Source organism: Lissotriton helveticus, assembly GCF_964261635.1.
Source record: "Lissotriton helveticus chromosome 1_1 unlocalized genomic scaffold, aLisHel1.1 SUPER_1_unloc_35, whole genome shotgun sequence".
In the NCBI taxonomy this organism is placed as follows: Eukaryota; Metazoa; Chordata; class Amphibia; order Caudata; family Salamandridae; genus Lissotriton; species Lissotriton helveticus.
In genome coordinates this window covers 1,152,119-1,172,040 of record NW_027611676.1, presented here as the reverse complement: position 1 = coordinate 1,172,040, position 19,922 = coordinate 1,152,119, and the positions used below count along the sequence as shown (strand labels likewise).

Below are 19,922 nucleotides of genomic sequence, written 5' to 3'. Positions count from 1 at the left end.
TTTTCATTTGTTTCTTTCATTGTTCTCTACACATCCTTGCTGCAAGTGGTTAATCTGTTCTATTTGTCCTTCTTTTTCATGTGTTGTATCATCCCATGGGGCACCGCCCCATATACTTGTAGTCTTCCACTTGTCCCATTTTGTCAACTGCAATAGGGACTGCTTTTTCCTTTGTCTATGAGCACTCTTACGGGTGCTTGATGTTTTCACTCGCTCGGAGTTCCGTTTCAGTAAAAAGGGATGCAAATCATATTCTTATCTCGTTACATTTGCTGTGCATTTAAGGACCGAGGGCGCCTCCCCACTGCCGCTTTCAAACGCCAGAGCTGCTCCCACCGCCCTGTTAAGTGCTGTGCGCACCACCTGCCGGGATGGTACAATGGAAACTGCAGGTATGCATATTGATTTAAATATATAACACAGTGGGAAGCGGTTTGGTCAATGTTCACACCAGCACTCTGAAACTGTAATAAGACGCTGTAAATGTCTCAAGTCGTGCAAGTGACAGCAGGGTCAGCTAATTCTGCGCACAGCACTGTTAATATGTGCTCAATCTGAATAGTGTTTTACGTGAAAGCGTAATACTACTCAAACTTGGCTCCTTAATAGTAGCTGCTGTACATGCTGCAGGGGGCTGTGTTGACTCACCTCTGTGTTCAATCCAGTTCAGCGTCCAGGATGTAGACAGGACCCACTGGGTTGACATCATTTTCCTTTAATGTCCGAGACCTGTCCTAGAACAGCTGTGCAAACTGGGCAGAGAAAAACCCTTTTTTTACTTAACTCTCAAGGTAGCGAGAGCAAGTAGTCCCAGAATTCTCAGCTTGGTAATGTTGGCTGCTTGAACTCAGAGCTCAGCAGTAAACCTACAGACTCAAAAGAATGAATGACCAGCACACTGATTATCCTGTCAAGAAAATGTACTTCACTCACTCAGTTGCACCCAATACTACATGAATCAAAAGCAGGTCAATACCTCTGCCTTCTAAGTTGTCGGGTGCTGCGCTCACTCATGTCTATCCCTGCCCTCCCTGGTATCATTTATTTTTCTTCTGGTTCTGATCCCTCATCCCATCCAGGGGCATTTAGGATTGGCATGGATATAGTACATGTGAATGAATGAATGAATGAATGAATACACACTTGTATAGCGCATGGCTACCCCAGGGCATCCCAACACTTCCTGTGACACCATTCAATCACCACTGATCACGGAACGAGGAAGGTCTTCAGCTGCTTCCTGAATCTAAGATGGTCAGATTCAAGGCGGATGAAATCTGGGAGCTGGTTCCAAGAATTGGCTGCATTATAAGAAAACAGCCGGCCTCCAGACCGACCCGTTTGATCCTAGGGACTGCAAGCAGTTGCTTATTACTAGACCTTAAGGTCCTCTTGGTGCAATAAGGTTGTACCATGGACTGAATCAAGGAGGGACCATTGCCAGAGATGGACTTGTGGACAATGCACATGACCTTAAACCTGATTCTTTCTTGAACAGGGAGCCAGTGCAGCCAACCAAGCGCCCACTTAACAGAATTACGTTTAGGGATGTTCAACAAAAGACGGGCTGCGCAATTCTGGGCAATCTGTAATCTCTTAATAGTTCCCTGTTGCCCACCAAAATACACTGCGTTCGCTGAGTCCAGCCGAGACATGATGAGGGCCTGAACGAACAACCGTCTGGCATCAAATGGGAGCAAGGAAAGGATCTTACGTATCCACGTAAGAAGACCATAACAGGTCCCCGCCACTTTACATGCGGGCGCAGAGAGGTTCAAGGTGCAATCCAACAATACACCAAAACTCTTCATTTGTTTCTTTGGAGCCGGCGGAGAACCAAGACAACTGGGCCACATAAGATCTAAATTGTTGGGGGATGCATGGCCCAGGATCATGATTTCTGTCTTGGCCCCATTTAACTTGAGAAAGGACAGGTCCAGCAGGCAGGCAGCTAAGCCCGGCTCAGATTTATCTTGCTGACTAAGAGACACCACAAAATGGGTGTCCTCAGCATAGGTCACAATGTGTATTCCCCTGGGGAGTACCACCCCCGCCAAAGGCCTCATATAGATGTTAAACATGGTAGGGCTCAGTGACGACCCCTGGGGAACTCGATACTGCTAAGGTCTTTGCTGTAAGAGGGCTCCTTCTTTAAAGACGGCAAAAGATCTATCTGTCGAGAAGGACTGTAGCCATTTTAAGGCAGTGCCTGTGACTCCCACCTCCGTGAGTCTTTGGATCAAGATATGAAGGTTCACGGTGTCGAAGGCTGCGCTGAGATCTAATAAAATAATAGCAGCGCAGCCTCCGTCATCCATGATCTTTCTGGATTCTTCCACCACAACAAGGAGGGCCGTCTCCATGCCCTGATGAAGCCTGAATCCGGTCTGAGTCGGGTGGAGGTAGTCATTTTCCTCAAGATGAGCTGCCAATACGGAATTCACATATTTTTCTGTTAGTTTGCTAATTCCTGGCAGTAAAGAAATGGGGCGATAGTTGGTCCAGTCCTTCGGATCCAAATTGCTTTTTTTTAAGAGGGCCCTGACTCTAGCCTGTTTCCAAAGACAGGGCACCTGGCCTGTTCAAAGCGAGGCATTTATTACATCCTGAATAACTGGGCACACTATCTCTGAGACCACATTCAGAGTGGCTGGTGGGGCAGGGCCTGCAGGCGATCCTGATTTCAGACACTTCAAAAGATCCTGCAGTCCAGGCAGGGAAAGTAGAGGGAACTCATCCAGCATAGCCTGTTGTGGAAGCAGTTAAATATTTGTATCTAGGATCCTTTGGTGAAAACTAGAATAGATGTTGTGAACTTTAATTGAAAAAAAGTTAGCTAACTCCTCACAACTCTTTAAAGCATTACCACCATCAACAGGGAAACTAGGGGGGGAGAAGAGATTTTATCATTTTAAACATTTCCCGAGGGGAATTAGATGCTGAGATGATTTTTCCGTGATAATAGCTGGCTTGGGCAGCTTTTATTTCCTTTTTATAGACCTTAATTGCCTCTCTATATTTGCCCTTACTTATTGCTGTAAAGTCCTTCCTCCATGTCCTTTTGAGTTGTTTACAAGATTTCTTAAGCTGTCCCAGAGTATGAGTATACCAAGCTTTCTTATTTGGGCCTACACGGTGACAAAGCTCTTTCTTTCTTTGGGAGAATTATGTCAAGGGAAGACTCCAGCCAATTGTAAAAATTCTCATTCGTCTTAGTTGGATCAGAATGAGGAATGGGAGTGGACTCTATAAGACTGGTTGCCCATCTTTCCACTGGAAGTTTATTCCATATACGGCCAAATTGTTTAGTTCTAACCGACGGTTGTAAGGACTCTTGGGGGGTCCAGATAAAAGCTAAAAGGCAGTGATCAGACCAAGGAATCTCAATAGACCCAACCAAGCGATGTCTGTGAGATTTGTCAATAAGGGATCAAGCAAATGTCCCAGATTATGAGTAGGGCCAGTCACTATTTGCTTGAATTGAAATGTTTCTAAGCATTCAATAAGGTCATTCACGGGGAGAAATTGAGATCCTGAAAGTGTGAATTCAAATCACCCAAGATAGAAAAATTGGATGACAGACTCGCTTCAGTGGTAGCTACCTCTGGGAGGTCTTCACAGAAATTACCCAGTGCTCCTGGTGGGCAATATATAAGAATCCCGGAAAAAGTACAGGTTGGAGGGTAACTTATGCCAAACGAAAGGCTTTTACAATCAGATATGTGGCAGTTGGTGGCTCTACATCTATAGATGTCTTTACAAATAATAGCAGTCCCCCCCCCACCAATGCCACGATCTTGCCTAAAAATTGCGTAGTTTGGAGGGAGAGCTTACACTAAATCCGCATAAGAATCCTTATTCGTCCATGTTTCCGTGAGAAAGAGTACATCAGAACTCCTCTCCTCAAGAAGAAGGTATATTTGAATAGAATGTTTTTGGAGGGAGCGAAAGCTAAGTAAAATAATAGAAATAGGTTTTACTTTACCCTTACCATTAGTCAATGGGGGAGCAGCCTGGAGGGGCTTAAAATTATAGTTACATAGAGGGCAACATATATTCTTCTCCTCTAAAGACAGACTATGCACGCACTCACTCCTGCTCTCACCTTTAACTCTAAACAGCTGGTCCCTATCATAGCCATACTTGTCTGAAGAGGGTCGAGCAGAGGTTCTGGCCCCTGGCCACGTCCTGGCGCGGACGGGTGCAGATGGGCTTGCCACTGGCACACCCACTGCGCGCGTCCGCTGTGCGAAGGCGTAATCGGCAAGATTTAAAGCTGATAATGCGTGCGTGAGTGCGCGTTAGCACGCAAAACTAGAGCGCTAACTCCAATTCCCAAAACACAGAGCGGAAGTTCCCACAGAGTCTATCAACCAGCTCAGAGTGCCCCCAACAGAGTGAAGTGTAAGAAGGAAGTATTTCACACCACAGAATTAAATGCAGGTAGGAAGTATTTTCACACAATTTTTAAATACAATCACAAATTAAATAGGAGACTCTCGCTTCTGACCAGGTTCAGAGCGGGACAAAAGTGCAGTTCATTCACCCTCATACACAAGTGCTCTCAGTCTTAAGTGTCTTACCCCTTCACAACATGAGTCAGTCCTGTCAGGGTCCCTTTCCAGCTGTCCAGCAGTCGCAGGGCACACCTGCGCGCTTGAGAGAGCTCTGGCCCACTAGCAGGCTTTTGTGGAGCTCTTACGTCCTGGGTGCATGGCAGCGTTCAGTAGGGCACCCTCTTTGCCTTTTCTTTACAGTTTACAGTGAAGATCAGCAGTCCTAAAGTTTTGCGGTACACCTGGCCCGTTGGTGAGTGAAGGCCCTCTGGGGGCCCCACCATCTGCAATTGAGCCCACATTGTGGCCGGCTGAACCCCAGCGTAACCTCAGACAGGGTGGTCGACACTTGGGTAGTTGTAGTCCCTCATGGGCTTCTGTCATGGACCGCTCAGGAATTTGGCAGATACAGCCCCACACAGTCTCTCCAGGAAGTCCGTAGATTCAGCCCCTCTTGGGTTAGTTAAGAATTTGGCATGTGCAGCCCTGCATGGGCTGGTTGGCAGCACACATTCTTCACCGGACTGGGCGTTGTCAAGGACGTTGTCATAGAGTATTATTTTCTGCATTGAACTGTTGGGAGAGTCTCGGGGGACCGTCTGACTCCCTGTCCTGCTGGATGGATTTCCAGTAGTTGGCTTCCTCCGGCCCCATACAGCTGCTAGGGATGCGCTGGACCTTGCTTCTACCAGGACAGCCTCGTCCTCCTGTTGGATAGTCAAAATCCCTTCTCTAACCTGACAGACAGGCAGGCAGGCTTCTAGGCTCTTCAGAACCGGTACCAGCAATCAAATTCAAATTTCAAAGCTTTATTCGATTATTCAAAACAATCATAAAAGCATACAGTATTAAAAATACAGAATAAAATACAAAACGTGCAACACATATTTCAATAAGATAAACAGCTCAAATGGTATCAGGTATGTCGGCCAGACAATCAGATATTTATAAAGACCAAGGTTAAAACACCAGGCTTTTCCTATGAGAGACAGCTTTTAGTAAAAAGGTAGCGGTAAAGAAACAAATGTCCAACGTATCAAGTGCAAATAACAATTTCATCGCTTGGGCAGTAGTAAACACAGAATATTTCTTAAAAACAGGTTTGAGGTAGTAGAGACGAAGGTGCAAGTAAAAAGGGCAGATAAGCATAAAGTGCAATGTGCTTTGCTTTGCCATCACAGGGGCAAGGGGTTGGGCTATACATTTTCATCTGTGGGAAAGCCACCAGGTTATGGGCAATGCCTAATCTCAACCTAGTGAGAACAAACTGGTGAGATTGTTTGGTAATGGCTTTTAAGTACATAGGCATGCCCCAATCGTCCAACATGTTAGAGTGGTAAAATACGTGAGTAGACATGAGGCTACATTGGACACTACGCAGGTTAGATTGGGTCCCTAGAAAAAAAATTTTAAGCTCCTTTTTTGGTACAGTGACAGCGCCCAGGGGCTCATCAAAAAAATCAAGATTAAATATTTCACTGTAAGAAGATGAGACATAATTTAACCAGGGGATCTTACGGCATTGTCCAACCGAAGACAATCTAAAATGATCTGCCTGGTAAAATCGGTCTTATCCTTAGCCCAGATTGACCTCCAAGCCATAAGAGGTCTCAATCCCGTTAGGTCTGTAAGATAATCCACGCCCACCTCTCTATGGCTCAGTTCAGTGGATGCCGAGGAGGGAAGGCAAAGGAGTCTTTTAAGGAACTGGTTCTCTGTAACTTGCAGATCCCTGTAATTACAGTAGCCCCATATACCTGATCCATATAGGGCAATAGATACACATCTATGTCTATAGATATTTAACATGTCAGGGATGCGACGACTACCAAGTTTGGATGCAAAGCGGAATACTCCGGAGGAGCTTTTGCCCATCTTGGCATTCACGTTTAAAATCTCTGGTGCCCAAGTCCCTCTGTTATAAAAAGTTATGCCGAGATAACAGAATTTGTCCACTACCTCTATTCTGTGATTGTTAAAATGAAATGGTTTGGAAAGTTTTATCCGTTTCCCGCAGGCCATAATGAAGGTATTAGAGTTATTAATTTTTAGTTTTCTCCCCTTAATAAAATCGTAAAAATAGTTCATAAGGTTTTGGAGTCCATTCGGGGTACGCGAGAGTAGAACCGTATCATCAGCATATGGCAGGACCGGCACAGGGGAACCACCAACCTGTGGGGAATCTGCTTGTACCCTCTTCAATTCGGGAAAAGGGAGAAAAGCAACGGGGCCAACACACAGCCTTGCCTTATGCCTGATTTAACCCTGATTTTCCTGGTACATTCCCCTGCCTGGCCAAAGCGGATCTGGGCTGATAATTTATTATAGAGTCTGGCCAGGAAGTATAATATTGCTGAAGGGGCTCCCATTTCCAATAAAGTGGACCATAACAAAGTATGGTCCACTAGATCAAAGGCGCTTGAGAGATCAGCGAAACAGAGAAATAAAGAACCCTGTTTCGCTTTGGTGTGTTTCCCGATGATAAGATCGAGATTAATACACTGCTCTGTTGTCCCAAGACCCTTGCGGAAGCCATATTGAGATTCAGCTAGAATTTTATTGTCCTCCGCCCATTCCTCCAATCGCATCAGTAGGACCCTGCTCATAATCTTGAGTGAGGAATCCAGAAGGGAGATAGGGCGGTAGTGCTTAGCCTCTCCTCTATCTCCCTTCTTGTAGATCAGTAGAATTATGGATTCACTCCAGGTAGATGGTGTACTATCCCTAACTGAGGCATTAAACACCTGGGTCAGAAGCGGGCTCCAAAGTGCCAGGTTGGATTTAAACAGGTCAACCGGGACCCCATCCGGTCCCGTTGCCTTCCCCCCTTTGCTCTTACTGATGGCAATATCCACTTCTTGAAGAGTAATACCCAGGGATAGCTTAGGTTCATACAGGGCGGCAGAAGAGCTAGCACAGTCCTCCCCAGCCGGGTCAAAGATTTCTGTAAAATATAAAACCCAATTATCTTCGCTAACCTGAGCTGATAGTATAGGGAAGTCTTCCTTTACAAGAAAAGGGCTGTTGACCGTATTCCAAAAGAGCTTACTATCATGCAGTATTGCAGCTTTAGTCAGATCATCCCAGGCAAGCTCCCTTAGCTCATGTTTTCTACGTGTTAGGTGCTGTTTGTATGTCTGCCTGAGGTATGTAATGGCCTCCCTGTCTCTGGGTTGTTTAGAGAGTGCCCGCTTAAGTTCTTGGAGGGATTTGGTGCACGCACTATCATACCAACTGGCATTTGCCTTCTTTGATAAGCCTTTGGTGATGGTAAGGGATCTTTTTATGATAGTACCTAATTCCTCAAAATCGGCTATAATACACTGAGAGGATGCCTCTGGATCCAAACGTTTAAGTATTGCTACAGACCCCGCTCCTACAATTTTTATGCTGCAGCTTCTCGGAGTTATCCACACACCATTTAATGCGGATGCCGTTCTGCCTACAGGGGGTTAAGTCTTCTACTATCGTACGCTGGATGTTAACCGGAGACCCCCAGATAGCATTATGATCGCGACTTCCAAAATCTACAAGAGTAGGAACCGTACAAAATGGAACAATATGTACAGAAACTAATAAATGGTCAATAACAGAGGCCATATTCATTCCTACAAAAGTCGGTACTGGATTACCCTCATGGTCTGTGGCCGGGGAATGTATCAGTAGATCCTGGTTAAGCATAAAAGAGTTAAGGGAGTCACCATAAGGGGAGTGTATAAAATGTGCCCGATTTTCCGCATTATCCCCGTCATACCCGCAAATTCTAGTGAATGAGTGGGGGCAGGTACGAATATTGAAATCCCCTCCCCAGATGATATCAAGAGGTTTATGGATGCCTTTACAAATATTACTCACTGCTAAACCCAACTCATCCACAACTGAGGTATTTGAAGCATCGAACAAATTGTTGTAATGGTTAATCAACAGGGTTACATGACCCCTTTTGTGTTCCAGGCTTAAAATTTGCGAGTGAAAACCCACAGTCTTGGGCAATTTCACACGGACAGGGAGGTTCACAGAAAGTAAGATTACTAGCTCCACTTTGGCCCTGCCCATATTAGACCTTTGTGCCGGGTTGTTATATGACACAAATCCATCAAAGATGATATCAGTTGTTACCCACGTCTCCTGAAAACATAAGACATCAAACTCAGAAAGGATTTCGCTCCAGCCCAAGGACGACATTTGCCGGCTCCAGCCAGCAATATTCCAGTTGGCAAATTTGAAGCCGGGGGTACAGGAGGCTGGTTCAATAGCCTCTGGTACACTAGAAAATGTCAATGATGGCATAATGGCAACGGAGGAGATCGTAGGAACAGGAGGGTGGGAAGGGACAGGGGGGTCAGCTCCCTGGGATAGTGAATGTACCGAGGTAGGGGTGAGGGGCATTACGGGGGCTGGAGTGATAGATACACTTTTACCCATAGCTGCTACTAAACTGTTACCAGGGGGTCAGTTCCCTGGGATAGTGAATGTACCGAGGTAGCGGTGGGGGACATTACGGGTGCAGGAGTGATGGATAAACTTTTACCCATAGCTGCTACTAAACTGTTACCAGTAGCAGGGAGGGTGGGGACTGAGACATAAGTTGGAGGTAGTCAGTCGACTCCATCTAACCCGTTAAGACAGTTTAATCGGTTAAAATCGCAGAAGGGGGTCTCCAGAGGCAACAAGACCAGTCTTGCTTCATATCCACGAAATCTGCCCCTCCGCTCAACCCTCGTCCAATTACCTCGGCCTTGATCATGATGCATATGGATAGGGGGAAAGAAGAAGGACACTGGCAGCGTCTGGATGGTGGAATCGAGGGATCTATTAAACCCGGCACATATGTGCAAAACTGTCCTGGGGTCTCGAAAACTCACAGTGATACAGTCCCCAATTATAAACTTTCTGGTTTTACCCAGCCAAGGTACCCTTCTAACCATGATAATTTCATTATGAAGGTGGGCCGGGAGGGGTCTATTCCAGTTCAGCCATCTAAAGACTTTACTTTTGAGGGATTGGAAAGTCTCAGCTTCTCCAACCTCTAGGGGAGGGACACCGGCCAAAACTACCATGAAGCGATTGGCTTCAGGGGGCAGGTCAGGCCTACGTGGTCTAGGGACAATCTTATCAGGGGGTGGGGGAGCTATTGATCGTTGGATGTGGCCCCGTTAGTAGTGGTCACTGATTGAACTGGGCCTACTGGTAGCAAAGAAGGAATGTTAGAATTGCTGCTTTGAATCGGGGCTAGATTGCCCATAGAGGGTTGCAAAGAGGGAACAGCAGTATTCACTAGAGGGGGACCTAGATTAGTGGGGGTGATTTGGGGGTTAGAGGGATTAGAGAGAATATTAGACTTGGGGAATCTAGCTAGAATAGCAGCAGAGGTTTTCTCAATGTTAGTCAGACGAAGTTCAATGCGTTCCAGTTTGGACTCTAGGGGGAATAAAAAAGATTTAAAGAGGGCTCCCAGGGTTTCTAAAGAAAAATCCAAGCTAGGTAAAGGTTGGGATGAACCTGGTGTTGGATTAAGGGTATCATGTTGATGTTTGGCAGATTTTGATTTGCCACCCGATTTCGAGTTATATGGCCTTTTACTTTTGGTTGCAGCCCGTCATTAACCCCATTTGATATAGTATCACAAATAACAGCGGAATCTGAGGGAATGGGCACATTAATATCAAGGACCATATCAATTTCTGGAAGAATTTCGTTAACCAATATGTCCAGATCAAGTGACGCCGGGTTGGTCTCAGTAGTTGTTAAGGATGGGCCCACCGTGGCGTTATTACTAGTCTCTGTAAGCCGGTCGGGGGTTTTAGCATTAGCCATAGTACCAAGGGAAGATCTTTTGTAGGCAGATAGTTCCTTTGATAAAAGCTTCTCGAGAACGTTTATTTCAGTGTCAATGAGGGTATTAGCTCTAATCAGAAATTTCTCCTTACCTCCAGTAATAGCCGCTCCGGCTAAAGACGACTTGCTCCTGGTTTCTCGACCGGACATCTCCCCACACTAAGGATGTCAAGGAGTATTAGAAAAAACAAGGGGGGTGGCCCGGCCCGGACACGATCGGTCACGAACGGGCACAAACGGGCCCGCTCTTGGCCTGGTCTTCGCCCATGCGCATCCGCGCGCGTCCCGCGGGCCGGAAATGTAGGTCCACCTATATAGTTCTTAGGGAGAACACGCCCCCCAATTTGAATGCACAGGGAGGAGGCGGCGGGAAGAGGACCAGCTGTGGCAGGTTGGCGCGCTGCCCGCTGGTCCTCGCAGTCCCGCAACGAGCCTTGGTGGATTGTGGCTCGAGTCCAGTGTGCACAGTCACTGGGGGACCCAAGGAGACGAGTGGTGCCCGCGGAGCGGGTGCCGCGAGGCGTCGGTCCGGTTCCCAGAAGATAAGGCTGCGTGAAAGGTACTGCAGAGTCTGGCGGCTATTCAACCCGCCCTTGCAGGGAGACACACGCAGAGCCGATGTCCAGCCCCCAATTTGAATGCACAGGAAGGAGGCGGCGGGAAGAGGACCAGCTGTGGCAGGTTGGCGCGCTGCCCGCTGGTCCTCGCAGTCCCGCAACGAGCCTTGGTGGATTGTGGCTCGAGTCCTGTGTGCACAGTCACTGGGGGACCCAAGGAGACGAGTGGTGCCCGCGGAGCGGGTGCCGCGAGGCATCGGTCCGGTTCCCAGAAGATAAGGCTGCGTGAAAGGTACTGCAGAGTCCGCCGGCTATTCAACCCGCCCTTGCAGGGAGACACACGCAGAGCCGATGTCGAGCCCCCAATTTAAATGCACAGGGAGGAGGCGGCGGGAAGAGGACCAGCTGTGGCAGGTTGGCGCGCTGCCCGCTGGTCCTCGCAGTCCCGCAACGAGCCTTGGTGGATTGTGGCTCGAGTCCTGTGTACACACTCACTGGGGGACCCAAGGAGACGAGTGGTGCCCGCGGAGCGGGTGCCGCGAGGCGTCGGTCCGGATCCCAGAAGATAAGGCTGCGTGAAAGGTACTGCAGAGTCCGGCGGCTATTCAACCCGCCCTTGCAGGGAGACACACCAGCAATCAATTCAGCCTACTTGTGATGTCCCTTCAACTTGGATAGACTGTCAGGCAGACACCAATCCTGTTGGCAAGCAAGCACCTGAGTGCTCTGCAGAGCACTTTATTCCTTGGTAACAGAGGACTTTGAACTGGAGCATACAAGAGGGCTAGATGGTCCCACTTGTATACACAACTGGCAGAAAGGAGATGTAGAGTACTCTGGCACACTCTCACATTCTGTGTATGCCCCTCACAGGCTACACCCACCAACATGGTTAACACGCACTTGAGATGTTAGCGCAAAAGCCTGGACAGGGACATAGAAACAGAGCATTAAATGGGTGCGTCAGTAGGACCCCACTCCAGTGATCCTGATGCAAAGATCTCATCAGGCTATTGATCCTTTCAACAGGGTGCATCGCCACCACCGCTCTAGCTGATAAACCCATGACAGTCCTCTGCCTTAAATGAGGGCACACTTGGTGTGACCCTCCAGGTCACAGGCCCGGTCCAAGACCTCTCATAGTCCCTTGTTACAAGTTGCACAGTACTGGGGCGGCAGAAAATTCTCACATAATGGTTTCCTTTAGTTTGTGATAGATTTCCCCAGTAACGTACAGGTGCAAGGTGGACGCCATTGAATGGGGAGCTGCCATGAGGAGCAAATTTTTCTGGTCTTCAAACCACACGCAATTTGCCATTTCATAGGGTTTTTCTCACTAATATTTACCACCTGTTTCCAGCAGGTGGTAGATATATTCATGTAGTTGGTTTTGGGGGTGGCAAGAGTAGGGGAGGGAAGGGGAATCTGGTCTAACAGGGCAAAGCATTGTATGTTCCCCCAGTTAGAAAAAAAGATAGCACAAGTCTTGGTTGTTACTGCTGCAGACAAAGTCTTTTGCAGCTTTTCCGTCAAATGTTTCCATCTGGAAAAATCGTGTCAGAAAAACCTAACAACTGATAATCAGCTGGAATAAAATTAACACATGAAAGTACACTTTAATTTCTTTGCGCTTCAGTTAGTTGAGGGATAGATCTAGGCATAGGGCTCGCATCACACAATAGATTATCGTGAAGCCGAGGCCAAAAGTCAAAAGTCAGGATAACAGATACATGCAGTTGGCAACTTCGACAGGGGAAAACGCCCGTTGTCAATGGAGGGGACATTCCCAACCCAGAAATCTACATTACAAATGAATGAATAGTATTTTTTTTATAAATAGATGATTTGTGCCAGTCCATATGACTCTGGGATACTGCGTTACAACTCCACAGGGTACATGTAAGTTATGCGAGTCTATTAAAATGTTGGAAATTTTACAAATTCTCACTCTTACAACCGAGTGCTCTCAGTTTACAATTCTTCGCTCTTCTGTGTCAGAAAAAGAGCTAAAATTTATCAAAATTCTCCAATTCTGCATTCATTTGACTTGTAACTTATATTTTTGGAAATTTACTTCTATTAACTGTTTAATTTTAAATCTACAGGTGATTGAAATTATGTGCCAAGAACGCAAGGTTTAGCGCTAGGCAACTGAATGTCAGTGCCATAAGGAGGATTATTTTGAAAAACGGAAGGACATCCAGCATTTTAAGTTTGAAGAATTTCTAAAATCTAGGTGTTGCGCTGACCTGGGAGCTGAGAAAAGTGCTATACCTGTAAGTGAAGTCTCTAATTTTGCATTTCATTAACCCAGAGCAAAGCCATATTTGTGCACACAGCATCAGAAATAATGTTGAAAGACCACTTCAGCATGCTCATCTGAAATATTATCAGAAAGACGAATTGCCTCAGCATGACAGAATAAATGTTAATCTAAAGCCTCATCTAATTCCAGAGAGGAAGCACACGGTGCATAACAGAAAGTTATTGCAAAAGGTTTCTTCTACATACCATCATAGAAAAGACGCCGAAAGAAGACTTTGAAGCTGACACATCCGACAGAAAAAAGCACTGAGATTAAAAATCACTCTTGCTCAACAACCGTTTTTAACCAGTGAAAACTCGAGACTATCTGCCTCTGGATGTAACACCTCAAACCACTCGCCTCTCTTTTGCAATTCCCTTAAAGATACACCACTTCATTGCGTCCATGACCATCTCAAATAAATGTTTCCTTTTTATTGTGTACTGTTCTGTGATGACTCTATGTAAATTGGATTAGCATTATCTGTTGTGCAGGAGTATATGTAGAAGTGTTAAATATAAAAACTGATTAAGTGAACACTGGGGAGCTATATCTAATGTGAATCCCTGTCATCAGAACTACAAACTTTGCTCATTGTATAAGAAGGTTAAAAGGAACTGATGTTCTGCGACTGGTGATCCACAATAGTACTGTGCACTTTCTAACGCCCTCGGTTACTGCCATTACGTCAGTGCAAAATGGAACTTAACATTTAATCATTAAATATCCAACTAACACCTTTATCACTGCTTTGCTAAGAACCTATACAAATGAGTGTGAAAAAAACATCAGTCACAAAATAAGTTGCTGCCGGAGAGGTCATAACCTGAAGACCATTATCTACAAGAAACCTTTCAACAGGTGCTTATAGGGCAACTTCCAGACAAATTTTGCTCAATTCAAGCGTTAAGGAGATTGCCCATGATTTGTTTCAGAGATTAATGCTGACCATTTTCTAAACAAGCCGGACTCCAGGAAGGATCTGGTTCACTCCAAGCATGGCATATGAGCAAAAGAAGAACAAACTTGGTGACATTAGCACTAGAAATAAATCTTGTAAAAACACAGACTATGAGAACAAATTCAGTGTTCAACCCAGCCTCACTCAACACAAAATAACACAAGCTGGGGAAGAAAGATTTAACCATAAATCTCATGTCACTGAACATGTGAGATTGCTCACTGGGGATAAACGCTATCAGTGTTCTGAATGCCAAAAATGTTTCCGCAATAAATCGCATCTAATTGAACATGTGAGAATCCACACAGGGGAAAAACCTTTTCAGTGTTCTGAATGCCAGCAAAGATTCTGTAGCAAAATGAATCTTTCTCGACATGCAAGAACCCACTCTGGGGAAAAACCTTATCAGTGTTCTGAATGCCAAAAATGTTTCCGCGATAAATCATATCTAACTGAACATGTGAGAATCCACACAGAGGAAAAACCTTATCAGTGTTCTGAATGCCAGCAAAGATTCTGTAGCAAAATGAGTCTTTCTCGACATGCAAGAACCCACTCTGGGGAAAAACCTTATCAGTGCTCTGAATGCCCGAAATGTTTCAGTGGCCAAAGCACTCTCACTCGGCATACAAGAACCCACACTGGGGAAAAACCATATCAGTGCACGGAATGCCAGAAATGTTTCATTGACAAAAACACTCTCACTCGGCATACAATAACCCACACTGGAGAGAAACCTTATCAGTGCCCTGAATGCCAGAAATGTTTCAGTTACAACAGCAGACTCACTGAACATACAAGAACCCACACTGGGGAAAAACCTTATCAGTGTTCTAAATGCCAGCAAAGGTTTTGTAACAAACCGAGTCTTTCTCGACATACAATAACCCACTCTTTGGTAAAACCTAATCAGTGCTCTGAATGCCAGATATGTTTTACTGTAAAAAGCAGTCTCACTCGGCACATAAGAATCCACACTGGGGAAAAACCTTATCAGTGCTCTGAATGCCAGAAATGTTTCAGTGAAAAAAGCAGTCTCACTGATAATACAAGAACTCACACTGGGGAAAAACCTTATCAGTGCTCTGAATGCCAGCAAAGGTTTCGTAACAAACCGAGTCTTACTCGACATGCAATAACCCACTCTTTGGAAAAACCTTATCCGTGCTCCGAATGCCAGAAATGTTTCCGTGAAAAAAGAAGACTCACTGAACATACAAGAACCCACACTGGGGAAAAACCTCATCAGTGCCCTGAATGCCAGCAAAGGTTTCGTAACAAATCGAGACTTACTCGACATGCAATAACCCATTCTTTGGAAAAACCTTATCTGTGCCCCGAATGCCAGAAATGTTTCAGTGAAAAAAGAAGACTTACTAGACATACAAGGACCCACACTGGGCAAAACCGCTATCACTGCTCTGAATGCCCAAAACTTTTCAGCCATAAATCTCTACTTACCGACCATGTGAGAATCCACACTGGGGCAAAACCTTTATCAGTGCTCTGAATGGCCAAAACGTTTCAGCCGTAAATCTTTTCTTACTGAACATGTGAGAATCCACACTGGGGAAAAACCTTATCAGTGCTCTAAGTGCCAGAAACGTTTCAGAGGTAGAGACTGTTACAAGCGCCATAAGCAAACACACACTGTCCAAAATAATTTGCTCTGATTGCCAGAAAAGATTCAATTTTAAACGCAGTCTCACACTACATGAGCAAACACAGACAGGAATAAAACATTACCAGTGCTCTGAATGCCAGAAATGCCTCTTTGATAGGCATAGCCTCACTAGCCATGAGAGACTCCACACTGGGATGAGTGCTCTGAATGCCAGAAAACCTTCAGAGAAAAGCGCTTTCTCACTCAGCATGAGAAACTCCACACTGGAGAAAATCCTTATGCCAGAAAGCTTTTATCTGAAAGACAGTGTTACATGTCATGAGAGATCCCATACTGGGGTAAACATTATGAGTGCTTGTAATGCAAGCAAATCTTTGCTTACAAACTGCTTTTCATTCGACATGAGTGTACTCACACGGGGGAAAAAGCCTGAGGGTGTTCTGAATGTCAGAAAAGGTTTATTGACAAATACAATCTAATTCGACATGAGAGAACCCACACTGGACTAAAGCCTTATATGAGCTCTGAATGCAAGAAATGTTTTAGTCAGAGAAGAAAGTCAGTCTCACTAAACATGAGAAATCCATCCACACCAGGGGAATAGGAACCCAAATCAATCCTGAGTTGCAGAAAAGCTTCTAATGCAACCTGACTTTACATAAAAGAGCAAAAATTGTAGTTGCAATAGGATTTATCAATATAAATCTTGCAGTACGACTGAGGCTACTGGTGTGCAACCTCAAATGAAAATTGTGGGATTGAAAATAGTCACCAAATTGCCAAAAAATGAGCAGTTTGAGTACCTGAAAGTTACAAAACTTCCAAGGTCACTACTCGATTCATAGAAATGTTAGTGCTTGCAAAATCAACTAATTGCCAGAATATTCACATTATTTCTGTCTAAAATGTACGAGAACCAAAAGGCTTCTACTCACCATTGTTTGTTTACATAAGACTGAAATATATATTTTGGGTGCAGTGTTTTGTAAACTTTGTTAACATTATTGAATACATAATTTTCTTGATGAGATACAACAGCAGTAAAACATACCAAACAAGTTATTTGCCTTTGGTAACACTGTTTCTGGTGGATACTCCTTTACCTGCTAATTCCTCACCTTGGGAATATTCCCCAGGCACCAGACTGGATCCTGAAACTTTAAAGCAGTCCCGCTGCGCAACTCAGTGTCAACATCTTTCTGCTCCAGAGTGACAAGCGGAGCCACATATGAGCACTAACCATTCTCATTGTGAACAACCTCAGGGGTTCGTGGGTTCATTATCTCACAGGAATGTATCACATATGCAGGCCATGTGTAGAGGTTAATTCACCTTTTTTAAATGAACAAAATTCAGATGAGTCCTTTTCCACTTCTAAAAATTCAAATTGCATTCTTAGCAACAAGTGTATATATACATTTCTGAGTAATGTCAGCGCAGTGCTCAAGCTGAAAGTGATATGATAAAACAATCAGATCCACATATTATATTCAGAAACAGGAATGTGAATGACTTTTGTACAATACAATTTAAGCAAAGCTGATTCTCAGGAGACATAGGTCATGTGAAACAGTCCCTGAATAGTCGAAATTTCGACTGTTTTAGTTAATTATCATGGTCTAATCAGAGCGGTACATTGCTGACTCGCCCATATACTTATCACACTGTATTCTATACACCTTAGTAAGGAATCTTCAGTTTCACTGGCCAGTGTACTCGGTAGGAAGTCAAATTCAACTACGCAGTTCCAAACACCTGTAGCCAGTGAATCCTCTGCTCGCTGTCAAACAAGTTCAAGTATGTCACGTCCTGATGAGGCCCTCATAATTGACTGTGTTGTCCATGAGAACTTGCAACAGCCCCCCTCTGTTGGTAGGCAGGAAGGCCTTCAGCACCATTCGAAATGCTTGTAACTCTAACAGATAGATGTGGAGTTGGGCCTCTGACGGTGACAATGGTTCTCTAATATCCATCTCTCCCATATGGCTTCCCCAACCCAGAAGGGATACATTCGTCTCCACTGTTAAGTCTGGGTAGATTTGCGAGAGTGGTCTGCCTCTGACACAATTTCTGACACTGGAGGAAATGTTGGATCCTGCCTACAACAGGGTGAATTCGTGTCAGAAAGTACACAATAAAGAGGTATTGCAGCTGCGCCAGCTGTAGCAGCAGATGACTCAGTGGCGTGTTGCCTCCAGTGTCTTTGTGTGCCATGGCCATGAAAGAACTGGAAGACTTGGGTTTGCAGCTGGGTCTGGCGTTGGCAGTATTGAAAAACGCTTCCGTAGCCACAGAGGGGACTTCACGTTGAGACTTCACCACTACGAGTATGTGGCAGTGGAGTACGAGATGAGAGCAGCACCACACAGGTACAACCTTCTGTGAGCATTGCTGATCCTGACATCGATGATAGCAATCATTCTCACACATGCATTGCTTCGGCATTTTCAAACTTGGTCGAACTTTCACCTGATGTTGTTGACCAATTTTTAGCGAGTCTGTCTGATATGATGTTCTCTCCAGTCAATGAGGATAACTTTTAAAAAACAACAACACGCACACAGCATTCCCTGAACTCTGAATTTGGCCTTCAATTTGATAAACACAGCCACTGAAAACATTTGGAACTATTTTTCCCCTGAAAGCGAAATTATTTTTTTTTCACTTCCAAAATATTTACCCTTTTTCTGGTACATGTACTCTGCTTAAAGTAGAACTATTCTTAGAGAACAGAGCTTCCATTTTTAGGATACTAGAGACAATATTTTGCCTCTAGCACATGTACAGCATTTCTATAAATATGTGATGAAATGGTCTCGACCTTCTTTTCTGTATTCAGAGCCATTTCATGTGTAATTTTCGCAATTCATTCAGCTGTTATGTATATGCATTTAACTGAATGATGACACTGCTTGAAAAGCGTACAGTACCAATACTCATTTTCGTGTATTTACCATATACCATTTCAAATGCGAATTATGTATTTTTGGGTGGGTTGGAAAACACACATGCATTGTTATATGTTTAATATTGGTTAGTTTTAGTAATGATGGACATTAATACGGGGAGTGGGTGTTATGTTTCTATCTAGGACCCTAATTCGATATTCCCGATTTATGCCCTTATATGGTTATAATAAATAATATCCTATTAAAGGCATAAGAATCATATCCATATTTAGTAATAGCCCATGCAGTCCAAATACGGCAAGGCTACTCCCCTAGACTCCTAGAAAGTACAACGCGTTCTTTAAACAAACCAAGCCTTCAGCACCCCGGGAAATCCCCCTGCTCTTGTTTTGATTTGCACAAGAACTCCTAGAGTCCAGAAAGAACTGTTAGTTCTTAGTGACGTCTTATGTCCAACCTTACGTCAAACCCGGCACCTTTCAGGTATAAATATACCAACGTTGCCTTAAGCAAACACACGGTGGTTTGGAGCAGAGCGGCTATCTACTTGCCCGAGAGCCCAGCTGATGCGAGAGCCCACGGAAGCCGCCCCTCCCTTTTTACGCACTGAGAAAGACGCTATCTTTTTCTCCAGCCGAGAAGATTCCAGCTCCGGTATTTCCAGCCACCCTTGCGGGTTGCTGGGAGATCGAGTCCTGAAGAGAGAGATACAAGACCTCCCACATTCTATTACTAAGGTACGGAGCTGACTAAACCCTTGAGAGAATTCTTGATTCAGATTCTTGGCAAAACCAACTTAACTTAAACTGCTACTTACTTACTCCTTCCCACGTATTAGGCTTAGGTCAGGTACACTGGGGTAGGCGTATTTAGAAGCACCAGTTGAGTACGTTAGTCAATGTTTTTATGTATGTATACATTTTATCCATTTTAAAGTATCATATGGCTAAGAAACCATATCAATGCTTTTACAGTATTATTTCATAATACTACTTTTACTGTACGCACTTTACTTCATGTTAAGTATTGCAATTGTGGCAATTCATTTCTCTTGCATGAGAAAGAAGACTGCTCAATAAATAACACCTTTTATTGAAAATGCCTGTCTCTCTATTTCTCTGCACTCTGGTGAAACTAAGTATGCACGATTGACTGAGTAAAATAGCTGTCTA

At 44.7% G+C, this 19,922-nt stretch overlaps 1 long non-coding RNA gene across 1 annotated transcript in view; it reads left to right on the top strand.

Moving 5' to 3' along the window:
• Positions 1–13,543, top strand: part of LOC144805952 (uncharacterized) — a 117,761-nt gene extending 104,218 nt beyond the window's left edge. Inside the window, exon 3 of the long non-coding RNA XR_013605640.1 lies at positions 13,057–13,543. This is a non-coding gene — a long non-coding RNA (uncharacterized LOC144805952). The remainder of the gene's footprint in view (positions 1–13,056) is intronic.
• Positions 13,544–19,922: the final 6,379 nt, after the last annotated feature.